Raw genomic sequence first — 10,775 nt, forward strand, 5'->3', positions numbered from 1 at the left:
AGTTCTGAAGTGGATCGTGTTGGATTTTCGTCCAATAATGCTTGCAAATCTGCATTTTCAAGCTTTCTTGGTTGTCGCGAGCGTTCTTTGTCCTTCACACGTCTTAATTGATGGGGCAGAATCACCATAAGTTTCCAGAAGAATTCTATAACCGTCAGCCGCAGTTTTCTTTTGATTAAAAAACAAAAGCAACGCACGTCGAAAATGCTCTTTCTGAAGTTGCATTTTTACGATGATATAAACACGACTGTTATTGCATCTATTGCTATAATGCTACTAAATGTCAACACTGTAATAAACAACAGTTATGGGAAACAGCTATTGGAACAAACTGACACTACAGCCATCTGTTGCAAAACCCTCAAAACTAAATCACACTCCTATTTCCAAGATTGAGGGAAGCTGTCTCACCCCCGCGCGTACCTACGTCCGAAGTCTTGCGACGAATGATCGTGAGATGAATATGCATTGCGACAACGGAGACACGAGAATTACCCCTTGACATAGATCCCAGATTATCGGCTTCGCTTCCCAAGATGTCCAGTCGCTATAGGGATGATAGGTATACAGGCGAGTCACGGAGAGGGTATCTTTGATAAGCTCGGCTGAAAAATTGCGTCTGTACGAGCGTATATGGACCATCATGACCACCGCGGGCGATTCTGTTGGTCCCCACGTTGCGTCTTCGCGATACCATGGAAATCTTAATGGTGCAGCCTAACGTTCCTCACGATAGTGTCCTTATCGCGCTGCAATTGCGTTAACGGTCATGCGAACAAATTTCCCTGAGGTAATTTGAATTAGCATAAGTAAACGGTGCGGCGATCACTACACTTAGATTTTTTGAATATTTCATGAATTTCGTGCGGATACTCTCGGGACTATCAGCGGACTGAGAAATTAGCGAGCTGAACAATGCGATTTTACATTGAATTAAATTGAATTAAATCAGTCGATGAGAAGGTTTATCTCGATTTACCTCGGTTTATGTTTGAGCTCGGTCGCGAAAGTGCTGTCCCGTTAGGATAAAGAGCGCCATCAAAGGACGATAAAATTGCGAAGAAGGTAAAGGATCTCCTCCCGCAATAATAAACTGCATTACGTCTTTATACTTACTGTATAATTTTCAGACTATACAAATATCTCGTGCATTTATACGTACGCATCACGTAGGTGCATCTCGCAACAAGGACCAATGTTAACCGCAAGTTCGATGTATTAAACGCGAGCGGGTGCATCCGCGCCGGCGACTTTAATTACGACATTACGATATCCGATTAATCGCGCGCACGCGATACTACCGCGAGAAGCGCGGTCATAAATGAGGAGTATCGTCGCTATAATTTCGCAGCTTGCAACGGAGAGATGCGAGTGTCGTGCATACCAACGATCCGAACGCAGTAGTCGGGTATATTTAATAATCGTATTACAATAGACCGCGTACACACACCGAGTGGCCGCGTAAATGGTGGCCGCTCTATTAAAAGGCACAGCGTGGCCGTAGAAATTTTACGGGCTATTTTAGATCTTAATTAGCGCCCGGGAAATCTAATTTCGAAATGCGCAAAAGGCGGTGACTTATGAAAGGTGCTTATTTGCGCTCATTGCGGGGTGATGCATTTATGCCTCTGAATTTGCATTTACAGCACGGTGCCTCGTCGCTTTCACTGCTAAATACGTGGTTAATCAGCTCGATGATGCCGCGCGCGGCTCAGCGGAACAGCAGCCGACAACCCCCCGGACGTGAATCCCGCGAATACCAACGACAACAATATATCATCGCGGCGTGCGCAAATATTTAATTTAAAACATATCGATGAATATGACACGGATGCATTACCTGGAAATGTTGAAATTAAATGTTCGACACATATCGACGTATCCATTACTCGAGTGAGCCGCTTGTAATTCATTTATGGGAAGCTCTACCGGCAAAATAATAATTTATCGTTGTGAAACCGCTTATTGTATCGATGCTGTTTCCTGCACACGCGCGCTCGCCAGTTTTCAAACTTCGTCGCGGCGCGTTTTTCGAAAAATACGTCCCGTACGCATAAAGAAGCTCGGGCTTAATTAGTCGCAACGATGTCACTTTTAAACAAGCCAGATGTAGATGCAATTAACCAACGTGCCGGGAATACGCAAGCATGTACGTGTTGGTACCGGACCCTCCTTTGTGACGTCAAATATTCAGCGAATGCAGAAAGCGTTACAATGCTGTTACCAGAGAGCAGCATGTATAATACGTACGTGCACGTGCGCGAAATATAGCGATTTATTAAAAACTTTAGTTAGAAAAAAATAATTTAAACAACTGCGGTTATTAAACTGTTGTAAGTGGTTATTAAACTCTCTTGATTCACGCGCGTTTCCGCTGCTTTTCATTCGCTTCACCTACATCGTCCGGCCAGCTTTATTAAGTTTCTTACATTATTTTCGAAAACAAATCTTTTATTTCTCGTATATGTATATACACATATTGCGATGCGCGTTTACTCGAATCAATCTTGCAATGTTCCGTAAAACTTTACGAATCTCTGGAAACTAGGTAGAGTTGTCGTTTATAAAAGCGTTAAAAGCGTCCGCGTGACGGATGGCTGTGACGGGAGTTGCAAAATCGATTCGATTGGATTGCCCAATAATTTCTATAATAAATATTCGATAAAATAAACATGAGCGCGTCTCGATTACTGGTAACAACTAGGTAACAACATGATGCCTCGTTGATGCGTTATTGTTCAGTACACGCCGACGCAAATATTGCCGGAAAGTCAATTTCGTGCACAACCCAATGATTATCCATCAGACCTCGAACAACGGCGGTTTATAATACAATTACGTGGTAACGCCTCATTTCCACGCGAATGCGACATTATTTGGAAATAATTACGTAAGCGTGACGAGAGTGCATCCGCACCCTCAGAAAGGATTTCTGATAACAAGACGAAAAATATTCTTCACTAATTTAATCGTATTACAAGTATAAAAAATATGAAAATAAAACAATTTTTTATTTAAATCAGTAATTTCGATTCTTCTCTCTCGAATTAAATAAGATTGTCTTACTGTCTTCAGACAAGAGTAACATGTACACATTTATGCTTATATATTCTTGTATGTAGAATAATTTGATATTAGCGCCACTTCATAGTAGGGCTTTGTCCATGTCGACGCATCATTTTCTCGCAGTCGTTCGTCGACTCGGCGCTTCTGCGTCCTTTATTCGGATAAAACGGCCAATATTTATGCGTTGCAATCGAAAATCGGGAAAGTGTTTCCGTTATTTACAATGAATAAGTGCAACACTCTACAAGAAATATTAAAAGATATGGAAATGTAAGTAAGTATGTACAATATACTTACTTGAGAAATAAGATTCGAGATAAGACATTTCCATACCTTTTAATATTTCTTGTAGAGTATTGCACTTATTCTTGTAAATAACAGAAACACTCCCGATTTTCGATTGCAACACATACATATTGGCCGTTTTGTGCAGATTCTACAAATTCTCTTAGAAGAATAGAATAAAATGTCTTTTAGATCTCACAATATTCTGAAATCAAGAATATTGTGAACTTGCTAGAAATGTGTATCTAAATCCTTCTGAGAAAATTAATGAGATAGTACCAAGATTATTTTAATTTAGATTTTAGAATTTTCTATTCAAGATTAAAATATGCTTCTTTTCAATAATAAATATGATTGTCGCTATAGCGATCTTATTTTATGATAGATTAAAGAGTAATAGCATTAAGTCCAGAAATCTTTTCTGTGGTTGTACGTACGCATCCGCGCGAGTATGCGAGCCGCATTTGCTGCTCGGCGCGGGCGAGTTCCATCGGTTGCATCAGCGAAGCGGATTGCAACCGCGTTCGTACCGTTTCGTCGCTTTTTGACAGAGACACGTATATACTGACGTGTCTCTGGGAGAGTTGAGGCTTGTTGCATAAGCGGTGCGTTAATGAGTAAATTTATGATTAATTGTGAACGTCACGACATGTCTTCTTCCCACGCGAGAATTCTTCGTTATCGATGTAGAGAGATAAAAATGTTGTTACGTATAATGCATGATAATACACCCTCAGAAAGGATTTCTGATAACAAGACGAAAAATATTCTTCACTAATTTAATCGTATTGCAAGTATAAAAAATATGAAAATAAAACAATTTTTTATTTAAATCAGTAATTTCGATTCTTCTCTCTCGAATTAAATAAGATTGTCTTACTGTCTTCAGACAAGAGTAACATGTACACATTTATGCTTATATATTCTTGTATGTAGAATACTTTGATATTAGCGCCACTTCATAGTAGGGCTTTGTCCATGTCGACGCATCATTTTCTCGCAGTCGCTCGTCGACTCGGCGCTTCTGCGTCCTTTATTCGGATAAAACGGCCAATATTTATGCGTTGCAATCGAAAATCGGGAAAGTGTTTCTGTTATTTACAATGAATAAGTGCAATCCTCTACAAGAAATATTAAAAGATGTGGAAATGTAAGTATGTACAATATACTTACTTGAGAAATAAGATTCGAGATAAGACATTTCCATACCGTTTAATATTTCTTGTAGAGTATTGCACTTATTCATTGTAAATAACAGAAACACTTTCCCGGTTTTCGATTGCAACACATAAATATTGGCCGTTTTGTGCAGATTCTACAAATTCTCTTAGAAGAATAGAATAAGATGTCTTTTAGATCTCACAATATTCTTAAATCAAGAATATTGTGAACTCGCTAGAAATTTGTATCTAAATCTTTCTGAGAAAATTAATGAGATAGCATCAAGATTATTTTAATCTAGATTTTAGAATTTTCTATTCAAGATTAAAATATGTTTCTTTTCAATAATAAATATGATTGTCGCTATAGCGATGTTATTTTATGATAGATTAAAGAGTAATAGCATTAAGTCCAGAAATCTTTTCTGTGGGTGCAGCATCATTGGTTCCATCCGCTGGAAATCCTGATGATGAAAAAGAGCGCTGTTACTTATTGTACATACTTTTTCTTCCATGTATTACGTGTGTGCAAGTGTTTTCATTTTCTTGCACATTTTCGTTTTAGATGTATAAAATACGATCATGAAAAATTTCCTTGTTTTTACGATTTTCTCTCGAAAATTAGTAAATATCGAACCCCTTTGCGAAAAAAGGGATTTTTTGTCACGTCTCGAAAGTACACCCTCCGAAAGGATTTCTGATAACAAGACGAAAAATGTTCTTGACTAATTTAATCGTATTACAAGTATAAAAAATATGAAAATAAAACAATTTTTTATTTAAATCAGTAATTTCGATTCTTCTCTATCGAATTAAATAAGATTGTCTTACTGTCTTCAGACAAGAGTAACATGTACACATTTATGCTTATATATTCTTGTATGTAGAATACTTTGATATTAGCGCCACTTCATAGTAGGGCTTTGTCCATGTCGACGCATCATTTTCTCGCAGTCGCTCGTCGACTCGGCGCTTCTGCGTCCTTTATTCGGATAAAACGGCCAATATTTATGCGTTGCAATCGAAAATCGGGAAAGTGTTTCTGTTATTTACAATGAATAAGTGCAATCCTCTACAAGAAATATTAAAAGATGTGGAAATGTAAGTATGTACAATATACTTACTTGAGAAATAAGATTCGAGATAAGACATTTCCATACCGTTTAATATTTCTTGTAGAGTATTGCACTTATTCATTGTAAATAACAGAAACACTTTCCCGGTTTTCGATTGCAACACATAAATATTGGCCGTTTTGTGCAGATTCTACAACTTCTCTTAGAAGAATAGAATAAGATGTCTTTTAGATCTCACAATATTCTTAAATCAAGAATATTGTGAACTTGCTAGAAATTTTTATCTAAATCCTTCTGAGAAAATTAATGAGATAGCACCAAGATTATTTTAATCTAGATTTTCGAATTTTCTATTCAAGATTGAAATATGCTTCTTTTCAATAATAAATATGATTGTCACTATAGCGATCATATTTTATGATAGATTAAAGAGTAATAGCATTAAGTCCAGAAATCTTTTCTGTGGGTGCAGCATCATTGGTTCCATCCGCTGGAAATCCTGATGATGAAAAAGAGCGCTGTTACTTATTGTACATACTTTTTCTTCCATGTATTAGGTGTGTGCAAGTGTTTTTATTTTCTTGCACATTTTCGTTTTAGATGTATAAAATACGATCATGAAAAATTTCCTTGTTTTTACGATTTTCTCTCGAAAATTATTAAATATCGAATCCCTTTGCGAAATAAGGGATTTTTTTCGCGTCTCGAAAGTACACCCTCAGAAAGGATTTCTGATAACAAGACGAAAAATATTCTTGACTAATTTAATCGTATTACAAGTATAAAAAATATGAAAATAAAACAATTTTTAATTTAAATCAGTAATTTCTATTCTTCTCTCTCGAATTAAATAAGATTGTCTTACTGTCTTGAGACAAGAGTAACATGTACACATTTATGCTTATATATTCTTGTATGTAGAATAAGTTGATATTAGCGCCACTTTATAGTAGGCTTTGTCGATGTCGACGCATCATTTTCTCACAGTCGCTCGTCGACTCGGCGCTTCTGCGTCCTTTATTCGGATAAAACGGCCAATATTTATGCGTTGCAATCGAAAATCGGGAAAGTGTTTCTGTTATTTACAACGAATAAGTGCAATCCTCTACAAGAAATATTAAAAGATGTGGAAATGTAAGTATGTACAATATACTTACTTGAGAAATAAGATTCGAGATAAGACATTTCCATACCGTTTAATATTTCTTGTAGAGTATTGCACTTATTCATTGTAAATAACAGAAACACTTTCCCGGTTTTCGATTGCAACACATAAATATTGGCCGTTTTGTGCAGATTCTACAAATTCTCTTAGAAGAATAGAATAAGATGTCTTTTAGATCTCACAATATTCTTAAATCAAGAATATTTGGAACTTGCTAGAAATGTGTATCTAAATCCTTCTGAGAAAATTAATGAGATAGCATCAAGATTATTTTAATCTAGATTTTCGAATTTTCTATTCGAGATTGAAATATGCTTCTTTTCAATAATAAATATGATTGTCGCTATAGCGATGTTATTTTATGATAGATTAAAGAGTAATAGCATTAAGTCCAGAAATGGTTTTTGTGGGTGCGCGATTAAAGCTTAAAACTGAGACCACGACGTGAGCCTTCAGTATCTTCGAAGCTCCCGGCTTCATAGGCACTCAAGCAATCATCATTGCAATTCCAAATATCGCTCATTAAAAATTGCATCTTAAAAAAGAAGGTCTCTTGACCGCATCTTAACAAGTAGGTAAATATAAACCTGATCGAAACAAATTTCACGAAATTTGCAAATACCCAGTGAAATTTATATTTTTCATCGAAATTGCGCGAATTCGAAAAAATATTGCGATGATATCCTATGTAGATCGGTAATCCGCAAATTTATATTTTAAATCGATTTTGATTAATGGAGATTACGTGAATGTGCATGATCCCACAAAAATCTACATTGACGAAAATGTATGTTTGATTACCGGTAATATTAAAATTCTTCGGATTATGCGGATTTTATTTTACAATAATCCGCTAGGATTACACGATCAGATTTATTACGAATTGATCAAGTGCAACGAGTAGCAGGAGAATTTTTGCGGTTTTTGTTCTTTCCGTCACGATGACGAATTAGGGCTTTCCGGCTATAGGGAACGTTAAATCGTCCGCTTATTCTGCATTGTGCCCGTGCACGAGTTCGCATTCGCCTTCCGTCTGATGTCGACGGCTGCTTAAAACGGTGAATCGCCGCCTTCTGGTAGCCTTATGTCACCAGAAACATTCCTCCTCCCATGTAATTTGCGCATAACAAACGTGCAACTCAAGTAAAAAAAGACATAAAATGAAATACAAAAACTTGAACGTGTTATAATCCCTTTCGCATAGATATCGCTGTTAAAACAAAATAATTATTCTCCCTTGATTACGCGGCTTCGCATAAGTAAGGAAGCAAATTAGCATCTTTAGTACCCACAGGAAAGTTGGTCTTGCGAAAAAATTCAGAACACCGGCAAATTTATTATCATATTTCGTTGAATAATGCGTACTGTTTGCCCTGATAAGTTTTTAGCAGCGATAATCCAGCAAAGTGATAAATCTTGCGTATCTTGCATCGAATTGTAGTCGAATCAACGAAGAAAACTTTCATTCGTCTTGAATATTGGTTAAAGAGAAACTGGTAGAAACCGGTCCTCTTCCTAAGAGAGTTATATTTTATTAGACACGACTGAGAGTTTTCCGTAAGGAAAATTTTTAAACAAGATACCAGTAAGTTTAATCGAATAAGTTTCTACTAAGGCGAGCTTATATCTCGTGACTTCCGGCCTTTTACTGATTTCGATTGAATCAATATATTCTTCCCGACTTGAAGTAATAAAATACAATTCCGGATTTATTGGAGTTTCGTTGCAAATATCGGAGACGATTATCCACCTGAAATTGCGACGTTAAAATGTCAGAGAGGAGAATTTAAAATTTAGCTACGGCAGTCCATTTGATATTAAAATTTTTTCGTCATTATCATTCAGGTCATTGCGACAAATGATGCGACTGATAAAACATCGCGCGCGCATCTAAACTGTACTTGCCGTTTCCGCACGGGGAGCACGGAAACCGGCAAATTAATTATCGTCGCAACGAGCGATCGCCGCCTTGATATTCAGCGCGCCAGCCAGCCAGACTCACCGTTTCAATATTTATTATTGCATTATCCAGAATTTGTCCGCGAAGTTAACGTTCTGGAGAAAACTTCCGCGATTGTTGCTAATGGCTTTAGGTGCCTCGTGAACCACATCGTAAACCGCTTTATTACTTTAAGTCACGTTCGTTAGAAAACCCAGATACAGCTACCGAGTAGACGGCTAGTAGACGCAAGAGCGAAACAAAACGACCCGCCGTTATTCGATCCGCTCGACACGAGATTCAGCTCGCACGTACGTACGCCTGCAAGCACGTCCCTTTTGTCCCTTATTTATTGAAGCGTACGTGATTGCACGTATCCCTTAAAATCTGACGACGCGCGACTCTTCGATATCCGGATTCGGATTTCCCCGCGTGGTAACGTTCGCCGATATGCTCAAGATTCGAATCCTTCACAAATTCCGTCGTTTCCATGTATGATGACACCCCCCGCGGAAAGTCGATCATCGCGTAATTTCGTCATACGTATTCCGTGGGTGTCGGTAAAAAAATAAAAGGGACGCAAAGTTTCCTCCCTTTTGTGTGCTCCCGACTACTACCACGTAATATCGTTCATTTGAAATTCTGATGTTTATACCGCGTGTAACGAGGAGCACATTCTGCTCGATTTTGAGAATATTTCTGGAACGTTGTTACTATGATTTCACGTTACCGAGGTTTCATTGGCATGAAGCTTCGTCGGAGCAAAATGGAGGGATGAGAGCGCGGGGGTTTGTAGAACCGGGTGCAACAAAGCCGATAAAACCTATCGATCGTCGTTACGTTGTAATAATTAAAGATCCTGTTGCCTCACTTCTTCCGCCGTAATCGGTTTCGCATGAGCATGCTGGATCAAGGCTTCAAGATTTTCTCAGGGGATCGAGGGCTCACAGAATACGTCCGCCTGACGTAAATGAAGATACGTGCGAAGCCTGGAAAAGTATCGTGTGACGTTTCGCTACGTGGCGATTACGCAGGGGATTTGCCACTCGGATATCGAAAGAATAAAGCGCTAGTGCGAAATAGAGGGATGCGGAACGTCGGTTACGGGGTTACATAGAGGGGAGAGGGTAGATGGATGCCACTTACGTTATGCAGAGAACGCCTCCGCAATCGGGATGCAGTTCCGTCGCTTCTTGCATCGGGTCTATTGTTTTCCGTATACCGCGAGGCAGGTATCTTTGTGCCCGCGCACAAAGCGACAGGGTGAATATTACGAGCGCCGTGGTTACACTCGATTTCATACGGAACGATTGTGGGTCGCGGAAACACCCCGCGATATATTCCGCCGGAGAACGCTGGTTGTCCGTGGATGTGGCAGAAGATCGATGCGGAGGATAGTTACGTTATTCCGCCGGGAATGAAATGTTTAGTTTATCATTTTTACGCGTGCTTCGTATATCCTATATATTAGGGGTGTGATTTAGTTTTGAGGGTTTTTTTGCTCAAAAACGCATGTATTTAAATATGATAATGAATGAATACCTTAATCAAACTATTTTCCTTCGTTTTCTATAACTTTTTCCCATCTTTCTGGCAAGAGATGACGATAAAATGACTCTTCTTTTCAGTTGATCCATTCGTCGACGAATTTTCGCACTTCTTCGAAAGTATGAAAGTGTGTATCCTCTAAAGCGTGTTGCATCGACCGGAACAAATAATAATCGCATGGAGCAATGTCCGGAGAATACGCGGGGTGCGGTAAGACTCGCCATTCGAGCTCTAATAGTGTTTCTTTCACTGACAACGCAACGTGGGGTCGAGCGTTGTCACGAAGAAGAATCACTTTCCGTCGTTTACTCGCAATTGATGGTCGTTTTTGGTCCAATGCTTGCTTCAACTTGTACAATTGATGTCGATAACGATCAGTCGTGACAGTCTCGTGCGTATTTAACAGCTCATAGTACACTATCCCACCAAATACAGAGCATTACTTTTGAACCGTGAATATTGCGTCTCGGAGTGGATGTTGATGGTTCGCCTGGATCCACCCATGATTTTCCGCGTTTCGGATTATCAAAATAAGA

Source organism: Ooceraea biroi, chromosome 13 (genome assembly GCF_003672135.1).
Source record: "Ooceraea biroi isolate clonal line C1 chromosome 13, Obir_v5.4, whole genome shotgun sequence".
Lineage (NCBI taxonomy): Eukaryota > Metazoa > Arthropoda > Insecta > Hymenoptera > Formicidae > Ooceraea > Ooceraea biroi.